Source organism: Protopterus annectens, chromosome 7.part1 (assembly GCF_019279795.1).
Source record: "Protopterus annectens isolate FY-2018-M chromosome 7.part1, PAN1.0, whole genome shotgun sequence".
NCBI classification, from domain to species: domain Eukaryota; kingdom Metazoa; phylum Chordata; order Ceratodontiformes; family Protopteridae; genus Protopterus; species Protopterus annectens.
The window spans coordinates 295,062,744-295,084,279 of record NC_056740.1 but is presented as its reverse complement, the minus strand read 5'-3'; positions in this window follow the sequence as shown (position 1 = coordinate 295,084,279).

Sequence of the window (21,536 nt, the reverse complement as noted above, 5' to 3'; positions counted from 1 at the left end):
CAGATCCCACACACCCCCTGCACTTTTACTCTTAGCCTAACCAAACCACTCCCCATTATTCCTATGATCCAATTAAATACAACTCTACCTTGTCTACAACCACATTTCATTCACACCTTATTTTCTTTTATTTAGCCACACAAATTTCTGCTCTCCCTTACATTCATAACCTTGAATTCTCATCCTCTCTACTGTAATTCTTTGCATCTCTCTCTACTTTACCATCACAATACAATCACCACCTCAAACTATCTTACATTAACTCCAGGCTTACCACCTTCTCTTCTGCTATACACACAAGCTAACATCGCACCATAATTTTACTACTGACCAATCACATCTTCCCCACCCCTAACCAGATTTTCAAAGCCCACACTGAAGTCAAAACATTTCCAACCTTACCTTCAGCTGCATACATATCACATGATAACATAATCTCTATGTACTTACATTCAAACACACAAATACTTTTTTTACTATTTTTAAACCCACTATCACAGTTGACATGCTTCTCCTAACCTGCCTAGCCTCTTTACTCTTAATTCTCAACCTCACTACAGCTCTACCTTTGCATACCCCCACACACCAATACACAACAACCTCCTCTAACCCTCTCTGCAATAAACAACAAAGCTTCTCACATATCTACTCCCAGATTTTCTCCTATACCCTCCCATTCTATTCAAGTCACAAACTGGTCTCCTCACCTCCTATGAAACCACTCTTGATACCAGTACTCTCACCTAGGAATAAAAACACTTCCCATGGTACGCATTCCTCATTACCTATCTGGTCAAATGTGGAGACATACATCCTAACCCTGGCCCACCCTCTAACCCTAACCACAAGAGTAACCCCAAAAAATTTAAACATTCTTACACTGAACCTTAGAAGTATATGTAATAAAATAGTGCATGCCTGGATGGATCAAAATAAACCTGACATACTAGTCCTTACCGAAACATGGCTACACCCCAACTTAAAAGACTTAGAAATAATACCTCCAAACTTTGCAATAACCAGAAGAAACCGATCTAAAAAAAGGGGAGGGATAGCACTTATATATCGCTCTACACTCAACATCACACCTTACACCAGTAATATACCCATCTTTTCCAGTGCTGAGGTACTAATCTTTTTTTGAACCTTAACATATCAAAAAGAATTTGCATAATAGTAATATATATCCCGCCAGGTAACAATATACTAGTGTTGGAAAATATTTTATTGTGGACATCCCAAACAATAAACCTTGAAACAATAATCTTAGCAGACATAAATATAGATTAGCAAACCATAGCTTCCGACTCTCCCACAAATAGTATAAATCTGTGTGTTTTTTCTCAGCTTATCAATGCTCCAACAAGATACAGCAAAGTATCTTACCTACCAATCCACCATAAACTGGATCCTAGTATCCCACCCTGACAATTATCCCTCTTCTGGTACACTGCCTAGCTCCCCTTAGCGATCATTTACCAGCTTATTCCCTTTGAACAAACCCCCAACACCTAAGGGGACACACTATAAATAATTTAGGAACTCAACTAATTTTTGTCACCATAAATTCAACAATCTTCTACATGAAATAGACTGGACACCCCTTAAATTACTACCCCCTAATGATGCTGTACTATACTTTAATATCATCTTCCTTCACATACTAGCTGCCATTCGTATGAAAGAATCAAAAAGAACCCAGTACCATGGCTCTCTAAGAAATGTAAACACTTGATGAAGCAAAGGGACTGAGCCTGGTCAACCTGGAAACAAAACAAAAATGAACAAAATCATGTTAATTTCAAAACACTCCATAACAAAGTGACAAAACTAATCAACTGAGATAAGAAGTCATATTCCCAGCTTCAGCTCCAGCATAAAATCAACCACAGTAAATTTTGGCACTGAATATCTTCTCTACTTAACCCTGGAAGAAATGGATAGTACACCCTATCATCTGATACCCCTCCATCACAAATAGCTGAAAACTTTAACAAGCACTTCATAAAATCAATTTCAGACCTACTGACTGACACCCCTAATGCTGGACCCCCCACACACTTCAACCTATTCAGATGACGACCCTAGACCATCAACTACTTCTAACCCTGTCATTACTAACCCCCCTACTCAACAAAATGTCATACAAACCCCATTCTCATGTCAGCCTGTACCCACTGACACTATTAAGAAACTGCTACAAAAACTAAAACCCTGCTCTACCTCAGCTGACAATCTTCTACCACACTACCTCAAACTGGCTGCTAACTCAGTCGCCTACCCAATCAGTATCCTTATAAGTAGGTCTTTGTCTGAATCAGAAATACCTACCATATGGAAGCAATCTCAAATCACCCCCATCCACAAAGGAGGCAACTATTTTGATCCATCCAGTTTCTGTACTATATCCATCTTGTCACCCATATCCAAAATTCTCAACAGAGGCATCCATCAGTAGGTAATGCAATATCTATTACAAAACCTTTTAACCAAAACCCAACATGGCTTTTGACCTAGCCACAGCCCAGCTACAGCCCTATTATCTTTTACAGACACTGTGAACAAGGCCAGAGATGCAGGATGCTGTACATCCTCAGTATTTCTTGATCTCTCCAAAGCCTTTAAAACAGTGTTTCATCCCTTACTTTTGAACACACTGTCTAACTTAAGCTTCTCACATAACACAGTAAAATGGTTTCAGAGCTACCTCAAGGATCATAAACAAGCAGTGAAATGGTCCAATAAACTCTTACCCTTTCTCCACAAGCCTACTGGAGTCCCTCAAGGCTCAATCCTAGGACCCCTACTCTTTAACATTTTCACAAACAACCTACACACTGCTTCTCACCCTGGGATCCTCATTCAGTATGCTGATAATTTCACCATAATCTGTGCTGCTCAATCACTACCAGAACTACTTTCAAAAACTCAGCAGTCCTTTACTGCAGTTGAATCCTGGCTAAGAAATGCCCAACTCTTTCTTAATCCAAAGAAGGCAAAACTGCTCAATCACTACCAGAACTACTTTCAAAAACTCAGCAGTCCTTTACTGCAGTTGAATCCTGGCTAAGAAAGCAAAACTAGTAATCTTTCATCCCATAAACACCTCCACCATCAATGATCATTTCAACATCCTTGCATCTGACAACACAGTCAAAGAAATAGCACAGGAAACCAAACTTCTAGGCAATATAATTGACAATAAACTTTCATTTGACCCTCATATTCAGCAAAATATGAAGAAAACTAATCACAAACTGGGACTCATATAGAAACAAACATTTCTTTACTGCAGCAACCAAAACTACCCTTGCAAAAACATTTTTATTCCCTCCCTTCTTTATGGTGCCCCTGTCCAAACTAACTTGCAAACTTCTACCCTAAGCAAGATGAAACAGTGCTACAACAAAGTTGCAAAGTTTCCACAAACTCTAAAAAATCACACACACCACTGTAAACAACTCCTAGAATTAAACTGGCTTCAACTGGCTTGAACCCCCCAACCAACTTACCTTTATTCTGCTATCACCTTGCACAATCTTATTTTCAAGCCTACTGCCTGCTCTGCACTAGTCAATCTAGTCACATCTTACACATCAAATCGATCCCTACAATCAGAAGACAAAAATCTCTTAGCTATCTCAAAACCCACAAGAAAACCAGGTCACTCTCTGTATTCATAATCTGTCTCTGTACTTTGGAATTCACTACCTCTAGCTACCAGGTCTATGCCTGGCCTAACCCATTTCAAAGCCTCTTTAAAAAATCATCTAACCAATACATGGCTCTACTCCTACATAAAGCCTGCCTAATACTCAGGTCTTCCTCTTCTTCCACACTAGCCTCATCCTCCTCTTCTGTCACATTTCAGTCCTTCACAGTCTGAAAGATCCTAAGGCTCTTCTAAATCCTTCTCTGTTTCGACACCATGTCCTTAAGTTACTGCTCAGGCTGTATTGCTTCTATTCTTATTAACTCTCTCTCACTATCTATTTGCCTCACTACCTTTCTGGCTGCTATTTTCCAAACTGAAACATTCTATTTTTCATGTACTATAACAGTCAATGCACTACATACATACTATTTTTTGACACTATCTACATCATGTATGGTGAGAGTGACTATTATTGCCTATAATGTTTTAACTCTATAGAATTGTTTTGATGTGTAGAAATATAGATGTGTAGAAATATATTGCAAGATCTTGTAAGATAGTTTGTTCTTGCAACTTATTTTTGTATAGTAATGTAATTTGCATTGTATTGGATTATACTGTATTTGCATTGTACTGTATGTAGAGCCTTTCTCCCCAGGCCTCTGCTGAAAACGGGTTCTGTAGACCCAGTCAGACCATCCAGGTAAACAAATGTCAAATAAATAAATAAAAAAACAAATCCTGACAATGTTCCTGTTGCAGAATGTGTCCTACTTCCATTTCTGATGATGTTCCTGATGTCCCCAAAGTTGAATGTTCAGCAGGGACAGTCCCAGTTGCTAGACCTAGTTCTAATTTCTATGTCACACAATTTGGTCTTATTTCCAGACCTAGTGTGAAATGCACAGCAACCTGGACATAATTGTCTATATGTATTTAGTTCTGTATAATTGCATGTCAAAGAATTATTTTGTATCAATTACAGGTCAGTTAATATCGTCAATAATGCATGACTCATTTCTCAAAGAGGGAAGATGTAGAACAGTGTGTGTATGTGTGTGTGTGTGTGTGTGTGTGTGTGTGTGTGTGTGTGTGTGTGTGTGTGTGTGTGTGTGTGTGTGTGCAATGTGTGTGTGTGTGTGTGTGTGTGTGTGTGTGTGTGTGTGTGTGTGTGTGTGTGTTGTATCTTTAAGAAGTGTTTCAAGGACAGCACATGCATATAAATAGCAAGCATGTGCTAGCTTCAGTGCCATTTTGAGAGGGCAGCCAGAAAGTGAGCATGTATGAATGTGATAGCTAGTTTGTTTATAAGTTTATCTAAGTTAAAGTTATTAAGCCTCAATCCTGATGTGTTTGCACATAATAAAGCTGCTTGAACAAAACCCACAGATGTTTGTCTGTTTTATCCTGACCAGACGAGTGGCAATAAGCTACAGGAAGCTTCCACACACCAACAGGGACATGCTGGGGGTGTCGCAGGCATCAGCATCCAGCATGCCAGTGACTAAATGCATTTTCCCCATACCCCCAAGGACAGTGCTGCAACTATGCAGGATTTTTACCCTGTAGTACACTTCCCTGAAGTCTTGTGTGCCATAGAATGCATGCACATTATCAAAGCACCACCCAAGGAACAGGGAAGGGTATACATAATAAGAAAAGGGCTTCCACTCCACTAATTGCCAGATCATGTGTAATGCTAAGAGAATCATCGTGAATGTGTGTGCTGGCAACTTCAGCAGTTACCACGACCCCCATAGCTGGCACAATTCTCATCTCTACCAGAGATTTTCTAGTGGGGATATCCCACAAGGTCATTTATTGGGTGATGTAGGGTATGCACTTGAACCATCGCTGATGATGCCCAGCAGAAATGCATACACATCCACAGAAGAATGCTATGATGAGGCACACATTTAAACAAGTAATATCATAGAGCATGTGTTTGGGCTTCTGAAGTCTCAATTCCAGTGCCTAGATACATCGGGGGGGGGGGGCTGCAGTACAATCCCAGTACTTGTGCTAAAATTTTCACTATCTGTGCTATCCTTCACAATATTATCTGAGAAAACAGCTTTAACAAGAACACGAAGGGGAACACATCCCACCACCACTAGCAAGGTCACCACAGCCACATACAGATGAGGACTCAGAGAGTGAACCACCAGCCGCTGTGTAGGTAGATGTAGTTGTGCACAATATGCCTTCACCCTGAGCAACAGGTAATGGAAAGTACACATGCTGACCACCTAAGGGGTACAACTTCCATCCTTTGCATATGCAACAGTAAATTGATGACAACAGCCTTTACTTACCATGTAATGGATGTGTACTGCTAGCATCACAAAGAGTCAGCCCTGAATTGAAGCACTTTTAACTGCAAGACTACCAAGGTATTTGTTAAACCTGGAGCAGGAAAATAAGTGGGTGAGAGCACAAATGAATGACAGATCCTTGCATACTGTTATTTGCTAATGGACCTAAGTAGAAGGTGTATGAGTATTACAGCAGTGAGATCAATATGTGACAGGACTGACTTATGTCAACATATATCTGTTCTTTTTAAATGGACATGCTAGTGCAACTTCTGGCAGAGTCAGTTCTCATGGTTGGGGTGCTACCCAAATGTGACTGATGTCTGCTGGATGAACTCTCATTACGAGTATGCCCAGGACCACAACCCCATGGCCTACTCCATCTGGGTGTGGACACATCAACCACTAACAGAGCAGTGGAAGTATTGCCACTACAGGAGCATGATCAGGCATAGCCATGTCAGCTAACAGCAGATGATGATGCTGCTGAACTACATCTACATGGATGCTGTCCACCTCCCAGTAGATGTTCCATCACAGACACTGCCTGTTCCATCATGTCATTCATCCAATCCATTGAAATGGCCACACGGCAAAGAAAGTCACCTGCATCAACCTGTGCCACATCTACAACCCTAAGCATGTCCTCAGAGACCCTAGTAGAATGGGCCTGTGCCTCCATGATGGCCCTAAACATATGTCGAGTGGCATGTAATGACACACCAGGATCACATGGAGGGTGGACAGCAGTCCTCCTCTCAGCACCTCTCCCACCCTCCTGTGTAGCACCTTGCCCACACTTTGGCAATGGCCAGAGACAACCGGCACTAAAGCCATATTAGCTGCACTACCCTAATCAAGTGTCTCACCCACTACCTGTTCAATATCTGAGAGTTCAGTGGAATAGGTATATGTAGGCATATTGACTGCATCTGACAGAAATCCATGGGGTGGCTAAATATCAACCTCAGTGTAAGATTCAACATCTGCACCCCACAACTGTACCTCTGTTTGGCCACCATCATCATCATCAGAGGCTACCAATGCTCTGACAGGCGGTAAGAGTCCGACACTTCCACTGTCAGGATCACCTGTGATAATAAGCAACAAATACAGGAACAAAATTAATACTGCACTAAATATTAAAACAATTTACATGATAATAAACTAACACTGGTCCCACTATTGCAGATGGTACAGCAATACAGACACTCATTACACCCATCTTACACATACAGATAAATGCATGTATCTGGCGAATGGTTATCAATAAGCAAAAACACACGTTTTGCTTATCATGTGCAGATGACTCTACACTTCATAGGAAGGATGGTCCTGGAAGGAATTACACCAATTAAACATCACAATGAGAATAACACAGGAGGACAATGAGTACACAATTGCCTATGTGTGAACTTGGCTGACATGTCCACCCACAGCCATTATGTAATGAACAACTGTGTTGTATACATCTATTAAGTCATCATTAGGTACAGTAAAATAAATCCCCCCAGGAAGTATTAGTCAAATTATATATTTTACTATACAATAAATCTTAAACTTGCCATATTTAAGCTTACCTGGAAGCTGCTCCAGGGACATAGCTGTCCTCCCAGACATGTCAGCACCGACATCAAGCACATGTTGGTGTGCAGTTTACAATGAGCTGTATGGATCTCTGATAGAGGACAGAAACTCTTCATTTAGTGTCATTGGGGGCTCATTAGCAGCCCCCCTTGTAGCCAGCTGTTCACGGACAACTGCAGCTCATCTCCTCTAGGCTGATGAAACCATATTAGTGGCTCAATGATGCGCCTGGTCATAAGTCCTGATGTGACCCCCAACTACATTGACATCATTCAGTAATTGGTTCCAGATCTGCATTCTGGCAGCCATTTCCCCCCACGCCCTCTCTCAAGCAGGAAAATACCATGGCGCCTGTAAGCCTGGACTATCACTTCATTTTCTGAGTCACTGAAAGGGGGTTTCCATAGATATGTAAGCTTGAGTGCCATAATCCTATGTGACATAAAACAGAGAAGGATACAACACATAAATATCACCTAACTAAAATCTTGCTTTTATATACATTTAGCAACATTAAGCACTGGAAACACACTTTTTAGTTATTAAAACTGAAGCTTATGTGGTTGTCCCACCTCACCCTCACATACAAAGCAATGTTTGTCCAAACCAAGGAATACCACTTTTGTAATATATTATGTTTACCACTGAAATATCAGGATGCCTACACATTTTCAAGAGAAAAGCACTTAAAACACACTTTTGTTCTGGCAACACACAAATGGTAGGTGGGTTCCCCACCCCCCAAAACAACAAACCAATGAAAGTTTGTACAAACTAAGGAATACCACATAAATTGGTATATATGCTTTCAATGCAGTTAGCAGCATGTGTACACATTTACAACCAAAAACTCAATTTACAATTGCCAGTCACCTCTCACTGTGCCCACTAGTCCCCTGGAGGTGGCCCTGGGCCATCTCAGAAGCATGACACCAGTGTCAGTGGCACACACATTACATACCTCTGCAATAACAGAAGATTGTAAAATAATTTTAACAATAGCATTAGTGATGAAAGTTAATTGCCTGCTATCTGAGAATTGAAAATGCCTGCCAAAAATACCCATGCCAACAGTGTGAACTTTAAGAAGTACATACAGTTAGAAGTTCCATTTCTATTGGATATGTAAATTGATTTGTAAAATGTTACAAAATCTAGAATGTACTTGGAAAATACAAGTATACCTTAGCAAAATTAGAGGCCTTCTCTGCAGATAATCAAAAGGAATAGCAATTTTCCTGTTTTGTCCATATACACAAGTCTCCTCACCTTCAAGTTCCCTAGCTACATGGTTACCTTTTTATAGTGTAGATTCAAGCCTCTGAGCATAGTAAAGAAGCAAATGAGGTGTGAACTCAACTGCTGAATGCCAAACCTTTGACTTTGTGTATCAGATGTAAACATAGTGTAGACTCTACAACACTGTTAGTTGCAAATGGATTGCAACTGTGAATAATTACTGGGAGACGCAAAGAAGACACAACAGCAATCCAGACTACCTTCCCTGCAGTGGGTGTGTCACTCAAAATATACTTACAAAGTGTAGAAGTAACTTTGTAATGCAGAAATATTTTTTTGAAAGTAATACAAGCATGTACATTTCTAGTATAGCGTCACACATTATTCCTGCATTATCCATGAGAATGCATAAACCAGGAACTTGTCAGGTCACACAGATACATGGTTAACTAAAGTGTAACACCACTCACTCTTTAATGTGTCTATATGATTAATGATCATGTCTGCCAAACACTTCTTCTGTGGCAATGAGGAAAAATGCCTGTATAGAAGACTATGTATTCTCTATTTTACACAGGTCTGAATCTCACATTGTACAAATTACCATTATTAGTGTGGAAGCTCCCACAAAATATGTGTTGAGTCATAAAATGTATACCCCCCAATTCATGCCTTAAACGTCATTTATCAGGTAGCAGCAGACAAGCCATAAATTAATGCCTTCCTCTTTGTTTGGCAATGTTGCTCTGAGTGCACCATCACTAAAACAAGGTTGACATGGTTGTGTAGGTTTGCACACTAGCTGTAAAACACAATATCATGAACTGGCAGGAAAACACTTCAGCTATTGTTGAATGACCTGTACAGATATGACTGGAGCTGACAAGAATGGTGCCCAATTCAGGGCTCAAAGATGGGATGTAGAGGAGTCAAGAATATTCATTGCACTTCTCGTACAGCACTACAGCCATAGGTTGCTGCAGAAGGGCTATACCAGGTATCAGTACAAATTGCAGGCTTGGAGCAGTCTGTCCAAGGCTTTCCCCAGTTTGACTGGCATTCCATGCACTGGGGAGAAATGCAGGCATCATTACAATGACCTGAAATGGTACAAGTAGAAACAACTCAACCAGTGCTGGATGAGTTTAGGACTGCTGTCATTCTACAGTTGTGTAAGTATATAGCTAAAGATACTTTAACTGATATAAAAAGCTGTAGCTAGACAAGACTAGTATACATAATGGGGGTAATTCAATAAACCCTACATGGAGCAATTCTCTGTGTAGGAATAGTATTGTAGCCCAAACAAGAAATATGGCCTCTGAGTAATCCAGGAAACAGAGCTGGGGTCGTGCATGAGTGTGTGTACAGTGCAAACACTGAGGTGTCTGTGGAATGCAAATCACCTCATCTGCTGGTGAAAAACATGCAAATGAGATGATTTTGCGATCCAGGAAGCAGAAAGGCATCAGTGTAGGTGTCTGCAGGAAAAATGTATGTGGTTAGTAACACTGTACCAGCATTGAAAATTAAAACAGGGACTGTAACAGCCAAACAAAAACTTATATATGTGACAGTAGCCATGTAAATGGTCAAATATATGTCCATTGAGACTAAAATGCAACATATCAAAGTTAATCTTTTATTTTAATGCATATTTTAAGTTTAATACATATTTAAGTTTAAGCAGCGTGAAGTGGTGCACAAACATGCTATTAATAAAAAATAAATGTGTAACATATGAAATTTAAGGTAGGCAAAATAATTGCATTATAGTGCCCAGCATACAGAGTCATACAATGGCAGGTTATAATGGTAGCTAAGGAGATAGGCCTTGGTGTAGTGCTGTACCCAGGGTATATGCGATTAGGTGCATGTAAATGAGCCAGGTTTATTGAATAGCAAAAAAGGCCAGTGTGTTCTGTAGGTACTAACCATAGTAGAGCTAAAACTGTGTTGGTGTAGGCAGAACAGATAGGTAACATCAAAAGGGGGTGTGCCACACCTTTATTAAGCTGGTTGGAGATTAGCGGCACCTGTTTGTACTCAGCTAAGCACAGTTAAGCAAGGGGGGGTGTCTGAGGCTGCTAAGCTGTGCATAGCCCCACAGCTCATGTTTTAGATGGTTAAAGAAAAGCTAAGCATGACCATGTACAGGGGAGGGCCCTTGCTGCTCAGCAATGTTTACACTAGCTCCATGGAGTGCCATGGGGCTTAGCAGTGGAAGAAATGAAAAAAAGGGGGGGGGGGGAATAGCCTGAGAAAGCCAATCAAGCATAAATTACTGATAAGCCCTGTTCCACTGACACTGGCCCATTCAAACCCCTCAATAATATACCTAGCAGGTGGAATGTATCATAGTCAGTCAATCACACAGGCTGCATCTGCAGCATACCAGTATAAAGTATGCATACACCCTACAATCTGATTTTTCCCACATACTTTGCACCATTGGAGTACGCACTTGAGAATTTTAACAGACAAAATAATATGGGCTGCTGCTGCTCTGCTGCATCTGTGTGCACTACAGGCTGAGGTCAGTGATGATGATGATGCTGACAACAGGTCCAGACTGAGGAGGACAAGGGTGTTCAGGCTCAGGGTAACCTTTCAGGGGCTACATGAGCTGGAGGTAGTAGATTGCTACAGGATGTACAGGGACATACTACACAAACTCACCGAACTCTGCAACCCTCACCTCAGACCCAGAGCCAACAGAGGGGAACCCATCCCACTGGAAACAAAAGTATGTTTAGCCTTAAGAATACTAGCTACAGGTACTTTCCAAAGACCTACTGGGGACATCATAGGGATCTCACAGGCATCTTCATCCACTGTACACCACCAGTTCCTGGATGTCATGCTAACACATGCCAGTGAGCACATTTATTTCCCCAACACCCCTGAGGAGATGACCAGCAATATGCATCTCTTCCACTATGTAGCACACCACCCAGAGCTACTGGGTGCCATAGACTGCACTCATATGCTCATCAAAGCACCACCTGGTGAGGAGGGTAGAGTCTACGCCAACCGGAATGGGTATCACTCCATCAACTGCCAGGTCATGTGCAATGCCCAGGGCATTATCATCAATGTGTGTGTGCTGGCAGTCCTGACAGTTATCATGGCTCCCACATCTAGCACTCATCACAGCTGTACCAGGCATTTGCTAGGGTGGGCATCCCTTATGGCCATCTAGTGGGGGATGCAGGTTAAGCACTTGAACCGTGGATGATGACACCCATCAGAAATGCACACACACCAACTGAAGAACTCCATAATGAGACACACACACACAATCTAGGATCATTGTAGAGCATGTGTTTGGGCTTCTCAAGTCATGGTTCTGCTGCCTTGACATATCTGGTGGAACCTTGCAAGTACTTTCCAGCCACATGTGTACACATGTTCATAGTATCTGCCATGCTACACAATATGATCCTGTTGAAACAGCTGTGTTGGGAACATCACAGGGAAGGGAGACACAGCCCCCTACCATTGCCAAGGTCCCCACAGGAACTGGGAGACTCAGAGGAGGAACCCCCTGAGCCTGTCCCTATAGGCAGACTAGGGTGCCCAGCACACCCTGGCTTTGGCAAAGAGGCATTGCATAGCACATACACTGACAACCTAGGGACCCAGGGACTGACACCTCACTCTGACTCACATATACACAGTAAAATGGATGCCAGCCACATCACTCTACCTATACCTTACCATGTATAGGCTGTGTACTGTGTACATCCAATAGAGTCAGCCCTGAAGCACTGTCCTCTCAACTGCTGCTGGCACAAGGTAAGTCATTCTTCTTAACAACAAATGAATGGGGTAGTAGACTGTAGTAGCATATGTATGGTATTGCTGCATGTATGCAAGGGAATGGAGTGGGCTAGTTGATGATGCAGTGGTGCAGCGGTAGCATTGTTGCCTCACAGCAAGAGGTTCTCCGGTTTAATTCCCAGCTGGGGTGCTTTCTGTGTGGAGTCTGCATGCTCTTCCTGCTTCGTGTGGGTTTTCTCCAGTTTCCTCCCACATTATAAAGATATGCATCTGAAGTGTTTCTCCCTGGGCCTCTGTTGAAAATTGGCTTTGTTCCAAGTCTGACTTTCCTGGTAAATAAAATTAAAAATAAAGATAGCAGCAAACAATGGACAGCTATTTGGGACAACAGGAACTCTCTGCCAAATACTGGCTGCCCCACAATATGCAGTAGTTCCCAAGTCAGCAAAATTCACTGCACTGTGTGAGGAACTTACAAACAGCAGGGTCATAGGACAGATGCATAGATATCAATTCTGGAGTCCCATACATACCTCTCAACTGCTTACAGCAAGAAATCTGTACAAAGCCATAAAGAAATGTGGGGCAAAAGCTCCAAAACAGCAACAAGTGTTAAATATTGCACTTACAAGCATAGAAACTTGATAGAATGATAGGTTTGGCAGTAGCATGAATTCTGTGAAGGGTAAGAAGTCTGAAACTCAAATGTCTGTCATTACTTTCTAACTTCACTCTTTAATGATTTCACAGTAATTTTCCAGACAACCACAATTTAATGAAAAATGGACTGAAAATGTGAGGAAAACATCTGGACATTCGATGAAAATCTGTACTGTTCAGAAGTATGGTCCCATACCCCTGACACATCCATGTTCTCATAGAACTGCAGTAACAGTTATGTTTGTAAGGTAATAGCAGCAGACCACACATTCCCAGGGGTGTCCCAATCAACTTGCTAACATGTTCCATTTCCACAATATGCAAGGGTCAATGTGCTAGGTATGTGTGTGGTGAATAGTGTCAGGTAGTAGACAGCACTGACTGGTGACTGTTGTGGCTCACTAGGCTAAGTACATTACTGTGAGTGACAAGGTCCATGGGTCAAGACTGGCTGTGCCTACTATTTTGCATGTCAGCTACACCTATGGTAAGAGTTCTACAGACTTTCCAAACATCAATATTTGTTACAGCAGGAAAGCTGAACAATGGAGGGACAGTGGTCAACAGATATGGACAGTACACATCTCTGAGTAACCTAGATGGTGCGTACTAGAATTACCAGTTGTGACAAGTCAGTGTAGTGACAGGATACAAAGGCTGCCATGTAACTGCGTCAGTACTTACAAGTCAGTGGTTACCATCCATACCACTCGAATATCAGGGTTTCTCAGAATGTCCACATGTATACCTCGTATATCTGTTCTGTTTGTCAAAACATTGCATTTGTCTGGCAAACTATTGGCTAAACAATACAGGTTGATGTAAAAACATCAATGACAGATGGATGAGATGCAAACTTCATACCTATAAGAAAATGCAGGCTAATACAAAACCAGTCTATCAACTGTCTATATTTGGAAGAACAATATTAAGCTGCTCTCCCCATGTCTGGGCCTGTGTCCAACTGTGATATATGGCCCTATCAAGATGTCTGCCTGTAATAGTTAGACAGGTATGGCCAACATGTACCCTTAGAAGAACAGTGCATAGGTTCATAGGTGTGTACTAGGAAAATGGCCCTGGGGCCTTTACATGCCTAGACCATAGACGTGCCCTGGCATTGTACCACCTGTCGTTAATTCCCAGTGCCTCTATCAAGTAGAGCCACTGGAGTGATCCCTGGGGTGAACTTTCTGTCTCCCATCCATTCATCAAGATTTCACTTGAAGAGGGCCAGTGAGGTGCTCTGCTTGACATGTATGGGAAGTCTATTCCAGAGCATCGGGAGTCTCTGGGTTATGAACATGTCCCTCCAGCATGTTCTGTTGATTGTGGTAATGAGGTTTGAGGTCTCTGGAGCATGTAGTGTGGAGAGATTGGGATTTCTTTAGATGTAGCATTTCTAACAGAGCTGGGTCAGACATGGCTTTGTAAGTCAAGCAGAGATCGCCTCTTAGTAGATGATATGAGAAAGAGAATAGCTGGAGTTTTTTTGAGTCTGTCCATGTAGGACGTGTTTAAGGCCCAGGATCCTCTTCATGAGGTACTTTTGTGGCCTCTCCAGCTGTTGCAGGTGTCTAGTGAGGTACATGCCAAATGGGGCATTATACTCTATGACTGGTATAATGAGGGAAGAGTAGAGAGAAATGATGACCACTTTCTTCCTGGATACAAACCCCTTGGTAATGAGATGTCATTACAAAGACATGCGTCTGCAGCATTTCTCCCCGGGCCTCTGTTGAAAATTGGCTCATTCCAAGTCAGACTTTCCTGGTTAACAAATGTTAAATAATTAAATAAATAAATATGTGCCACGTAGAAGGACTTTCTGACCACAATGGCAATGTGATGGTCAAAGGAGAGGTTGCTGTCAACCTTTGTCTCCAGATCTCTTATAATGCCTTCAGCATTCAGTGGGCTCCCATCGATGCGGTAATTAGTGGGAGCTGAGTTTTTCCCAAAGGGGATGATGACACATTTTTTAGCATTAAGCTTAAGGCCATAGTTTTGACACCAGTCATTGATCTCAGTGAGGCCTTTCTGTAGGATGTCTGCATCACTTGGGTAGTTAATAATGGCTACCAGCTTGCAGTCATCTGCGAACTTGGTCAGCAAGAGTTCCTCCATGTTGGCCTGGACTTCTGAGAAGTAGATGCCAAACAGGAGAGGACCCAGGGCCGATGCCTGTGGAACTCCACTCATGACTGGTCGGCAGCCTGACTTGGAGTCTGCTACTTTCACACTGTGTGCTCTATCTGTGAGCCAGTTTGCAACCCACCTAATTATATAGGGGTTGATGCCTAGTTTGGTGAGTTTATCAATAGTTCCTGAGTGAGGAATGGTATCAAAGGCCTTGGCCAGATGGAGATAGGCTGTATGAACTGCTTTACTTTCATCCACCACTCTGGTGACTGACTCAAAGAAGTCAACCAGTTTGAGCAGGCATGTTCTCCCTTTCACAAAACCCAACTTCATGGGATCTAGAGTTTGGAGATTCCCTATATCCTTGTTAATTAGTTCCATGATGATGCACTCCATAGTCTTACATATCAGACTCATCAGGCTAATGAGGCAATAATTTCCAGGGTCTGTAGTCACTCCCCCTTAATGGAGAGAGATGACTGCAGCAGTGCACCATTTGGTAGGGACAAAGCCTGAGGTGAGGCTGTGAGTGAACAGAGAACACTGATGTGGTGCCAGTTCACTTTGTAATTCATGTAGAACACAGACGGGGATATTGTTGGGTCCCATGGAAGCTGTATTCTTAGCCTTAGACAATGCAGCTTTAACCTGTGCTTCAGTAATACAGGCTGCCTGGCATTCTTCAGGTATTGAGATTGGTCCTTTTGGGGGGGAGAGGGGTAAAATTGGCACTGAATCTGTCAGTCAGTGTGTTGGCAATATCTGTTGGCTCAGTATAGGAGGTACCCTTTTGCAGTAACTCAGATCAAATCTGGGTATTGCCATGGAGATTCTTGATATAACTAAAGATGGTTCATGGTTGTTTTTAGTGCCTGGTGCAATTCTGCCTTCATAGCTGGCTTTGGAGGTTTTGATGAGGGATTTCAACTTTTTTTGAGGCTAATCAGAGAATTTTTCCAGTCTTGGGACTTCACCTTTCTCTGCAACAGTTTCTTCCTTCTGTTGTAGAGTTTATTAATGGCAGGGGACTGCCAGACTGGCTTCCTTTTTTTGGAGGAGAGTGTCTCTGCTCTGTTGTGTATGGCTAGTTCCTTGCATTTATGTATGTGTTCATACAGTGCATTGGTGTATGATTTGGCAGTCATGCATCTATTTTCCATTGGCATGGGCACCATGTAGTTAGCTACCTCTGATTTCAGGAGTCCAAAGTTAGCTTTGGATAAGTTTTTCATGGTGGATACCTTTGCGAGGGGTGTGGGTGATGTGGATTTCCATGGCGATTAGCTTGTGGTTGGATCTATCCAGGGAAGAATTGACTATTGGTGTAGAGCAACAGTTGCCCATGTTAGTAATAACCATGTCAAGGATGTTGCTTCCTCTAGTGGGGGTAAGAATGAGCTGGTCCAGGGCATTGGAATTGATGAGTTCCAGGAAGCACTGGGCCAGTGCATTGGTGCTTGAGTGGGTCTATATTATGTAATTGAAAAGATACTTCCTCGAATACATAATAATCGACACCAAAAGACCAAAATCCCAAAACCGCGAATGGCCACGTACACAAATTTTTTCCTAGGGAAAAATTCAGTTGGCCCTTCCTGGGGTTTACCCTTTTCCCCAATGTAGAGCAATCATGGAGTTGGTATATTTAGTTAGGGGGTTGTGGGGTGGCAAAGACCCCCACTTAAATTAGATTTGAAGTGTGTGCGTGTTGTGTTTACGGCCCTGCAAATTTTTTCCCTAGGAAAAAATTTGTGGACGTGGCCATTCATCATTTTGGGATTTTGGTCTTTTGGTGTCGATTATTACATATTCGAAGAAGTGTCTCTTCAGTTACATAATATAGACCCTGCTTGAGTAATTTTCCCAGTTGATGGAGGGGTAGTTGAAGTCTACTAGTTATGAGAGTGTTGGGTTGGACCTTGATAGATTCCAGGCTGCTTAGGAATGTGGAGTGAGAGTCTAGGGACATGGTTGGGGACCTACAGCAGGCTATGACCTGGATCGCAGTCTTACCCAATGTTAGCTGTACCTGAAGTATCTCAGATGCAATATGCTGGGCTACTAGTCTGGAGGTGTGCATATCCTTTATGAATATGGAGACACCACTGCCTTTGGAGCTTCAGTCCATGTTTTGGGTTCGAAAGGTGTGGAATGAGTTATCGCCTGGTAGTGCAGGGGTGCTTTCTGCTGATTTAAACCAGGTCTCCGCTACAACACAAATGTTGATGTTCTCCATTTTGAGGAATGCTTCAAGCAAGTGTATCTTCAGATTTACACCTATAGCGCTGAGCAGCATGACTCTCATATTGCATTTATTTATAGCTGTTATGGTGGTAATTTGGTCTTTGTAGCACCACCTAAAAAAGGCACTAAAGGGGTGGCAAGAGCCTTAGCCAGTACCTGGAAACCCAGGGGTAACAGATGCAGGCCATCTCTGTCAAAGCATTGAGGTCTATCAGTCATGTCATCCCCAGCAGACAGATACTGGATCTCCTTAGAATGACATCAGAAACTTAGCCAATTGTTGAAGTCAATCATTTTTTGTTTGTACTGTGGTATCATTCTGGGTGACGGTAGGATACTGCTCAGGGCCAGTGTCATACCTGCCTGGGACACATAATCTGAGAGCTCCACCATGTCTCTTTTCATGTAGTACAGGGAGGTGCATCTCAGGTCATTCACACCCATATGGACAATGACAGAGTCATACTTGTACTTTTTGTGGAGTGACCTGAGTGCATGTGTTATGTGTCGGATTCTGGCACCTGATAGACAGCTGACTGTTACCTTCTCCTTATTCAACCCAGTGAGTGGGACAACTGTGTGCCTCACTATTGAGTCACCTATGATTAGTGTATTAGGCAAGGTGTTTAGCCTTAGGGGCTTAGGTTGAGGGGCACAATGTGGAGGTGAGCTATGTGTCCTGTGGTTTGTGCTGTGTTGTGTTGGTCAAGTGCATTTCTGTCTTGGAAGTCTCTGCTAATCGGCTGTAGCACACAAAATCCTGAACCAGAGTACAGGTAGGTCTGGACTGGAGTCCCACTCTTACTATTGATAGTCATACTGGGTATGCTCATACACTTAGCTTCTGTCAGCCCATGTCTGAACCCATGTCTGACAGCTTCTGTCAGCCCATGTCTGAACCCATGTATGAATACAGAGTGGGATGTACATATATCCCTTCAGCTTCTGTCAGCCCATGTCTAAACCCATGTCTGACTACAGAACTGGGATGTACATATATCCCTTCTGCATACAGACAGCTATGTCCACCTTAACTGTCTATCCCTACCCCCATCAGATGTTTACCCCATCTATCCATATGTGATACATATAAGATTTATCTGGATCTGACAAATATATAGGTGACATATACAAATATATCAGACAGAGAGACAGAGAGACATAGAGAGACCTGAAAGGCATACAGTGATGTACTGCAAGAGTCACACATAGAGCAATTTGAACCAGTGGCATGTGCAAATACTATGGTAAGGCCCATTGTGTAATAGTAGGTAGGGAGAGGTTGTACTCTCACATCAGTCGCCATGTGTGTGTGTGTATTTTTGTATGTATTACATGTACAGCAGACTACACACACTCAACAGGTCTATGTCTGTGTAATGGCCACCCATATTTTGGCCCTGTGACTACCTTCTTCCACAACAGTGGTCTCCCTGTAAGGAGCTACTGATGTCATCCACCCCAACAGCACTACCAGACACTCTCAGCAAGTGTAATTGCCATGGCACATGTGATAAGTACATACTGTTATAGTGTAGACAGTTCGATAGGTAGTGGTTCAACTCCCAGCAATACCAACTGAGTGTGTGTGTGTGTGTGTGTGTGTGTGTGTGTGTGTGTGTGTGTGTGTGTGTGTGTGTGTGTGTGTGTGTGTGTGTGTGTGTGTGTGTGTGTGTGTGTGTATATATATATATATATATATATATATATATATATATATATATATATATATATATATATATATATATATATATATATATATATATATATATCAGTATATTCCCCTGTGGCTTTGTGTGTGCAATGCCAATACACTTTGAGGCCTGTTCCACTCTGTTAACCCCCCCCATTTCCCTACTTTACAGGGTCTGCTGATGCCATCCACCTTAGATACAGCATTGGACACTCTTCAGGCATATAAGCTCGGTGGCACACACGATACATATGTAACACTATAGTACATAGAACTAGATCGGTAGGGGCTCTAATCTCAAAACTGCCAACTGTGTGTGTGTGGGTTGGCTGGTTATACTATTCTGAGATCTGTTCCACCCTGCTGACTCCCACCATTGTATTAATTGACAGGGCCTGTTGATGTCATCAACCCTAGATGCACTGTTTTATACTCTGCAGGCCATACTTCTCAACTGTATACAGTTTTGTGGAATGTCCAGATGATTGACTAATGTATTTCATCTGTGTGTCATAAAATTATGGTTTCCTGGCCAATCATTGGCAAAGCATTAAGAGGTGAAGTCAGACAATAATGACAGACATCTGAGTGTCAGACTTCATACCCTTCACAAAAATAATGGTAGTACGAAACCTGCCACTCTATCAGTTATCTACGTTTGTAAGGCCAATATGTAAAAACTGTCTATATTTTTGGGTTTATATCCACCCATTATTGAAGGCTTTGTTCACATGTATTGTTCTAACAGGTTGAAAGGTATACCTCAGGCATATAAGCTCCGTGACATATAAAATAAGGACATAGCACTAAACTACATACAACTAGATAGGTATGGGTTTTAGTCTCAATACTGGCAACTGTGTGAGTGTATGTGTATGCATACCCTCTGTAGCAGCGTGGCTGTCTTGCCTGTGAGTGTGCAATGCCTATAGCATTTTGTGTGCCTGTACCACCCTGTTAACTCCACCATCACTAACCTATTCATGCCCTACAGATGCCATGCACCTTAGATGCAGAGTTACACACTTCAAACACAATACCACTGTGGCACATGCAATATGTATGGTGGGCTATACTGTACATAACTAGATAGATAGGTGTTGTAAGTCCAAAACTGGCAACTCTCTCTGCATGACTGTTGGAATGCATGTCCCCCTGCAGCAGTGTGTGCATGTGATATGGTTACAGCATTTTAAGTGCCTGTTAACCCCCCAGTGGCAATTCTTACAGCATCTGCAGATGTCAACCACCTGAATAGTAGTGGCAGACACTGAAAAACTGTATAAGCTCTGTGGTTCATGCATTATGTATATTGTGCTATCTTATGTATAGCTAGCCAGGTAGGGGATCTACTATCAACAAGGGCAGTTCATGAGTGTGTGTGTGTGTGTGTGTGTGTGTGTGTGTGTGTGTGTGTGTGTGTGTGTGTGTGTGTGTGTGTGCGCGTATACATATTTATATTGCCTTATAGCAGTGTGCCTGTGTTAGGGCCACAAACATACCTCTCAACCCCTCACAGAAAGACATCTGGAGAAAGTCATACAGAAAAGTGGTACAAAGACCAAATATTAGGGTCAATCTTTAAATATTGTTCTGACAAACATACAAAGTAAATAGCATAACAGGTTGTGCATTTGCATGCATTTTCTGAAGGGTATGAAGTATGACAGGAAAATATCTGTCATTATTGTGTAATTTCACTCTTTAATTATTTTACACTACTTTGCCAGAAAACCACAATGTTATGCCAAATGGAAAAAACATATGTGGCAAACATCAGGATATTCTGAAGACATCTGTAAATATATCAATTATGGCCACCACCTGTCCCACCCTGCAGGTTGCAGTCCATGTATAACCAAGTGTGACCTGTGACACAACAATATGGAGGTCCCCAGAGTGTAGGACAGCAAACATTTTCTAAGGTTGTCCACTACCTGCATAAAGCAGTTATTTCACATCAGAAGCACTACACTGGTATGAGAAATAGCATAGCCTATGGTGATGTAACACAAAGAAGTAGTCATATTGGCACACAAAAAGAAGTCCTGTCTGATGCACTTGCTGTGGGTTATGGTATGTCTGCCAAGTGTCACAATAATACAAGACGTGTCCCACATTCCAAATTTGATAGTGTGGCAACCCTACTCTGTGTTGCCTATGTATGTGCAATATGTAGAGATGTCTATATCCTGTGAGTAGCTTCTGCTCACAGTGA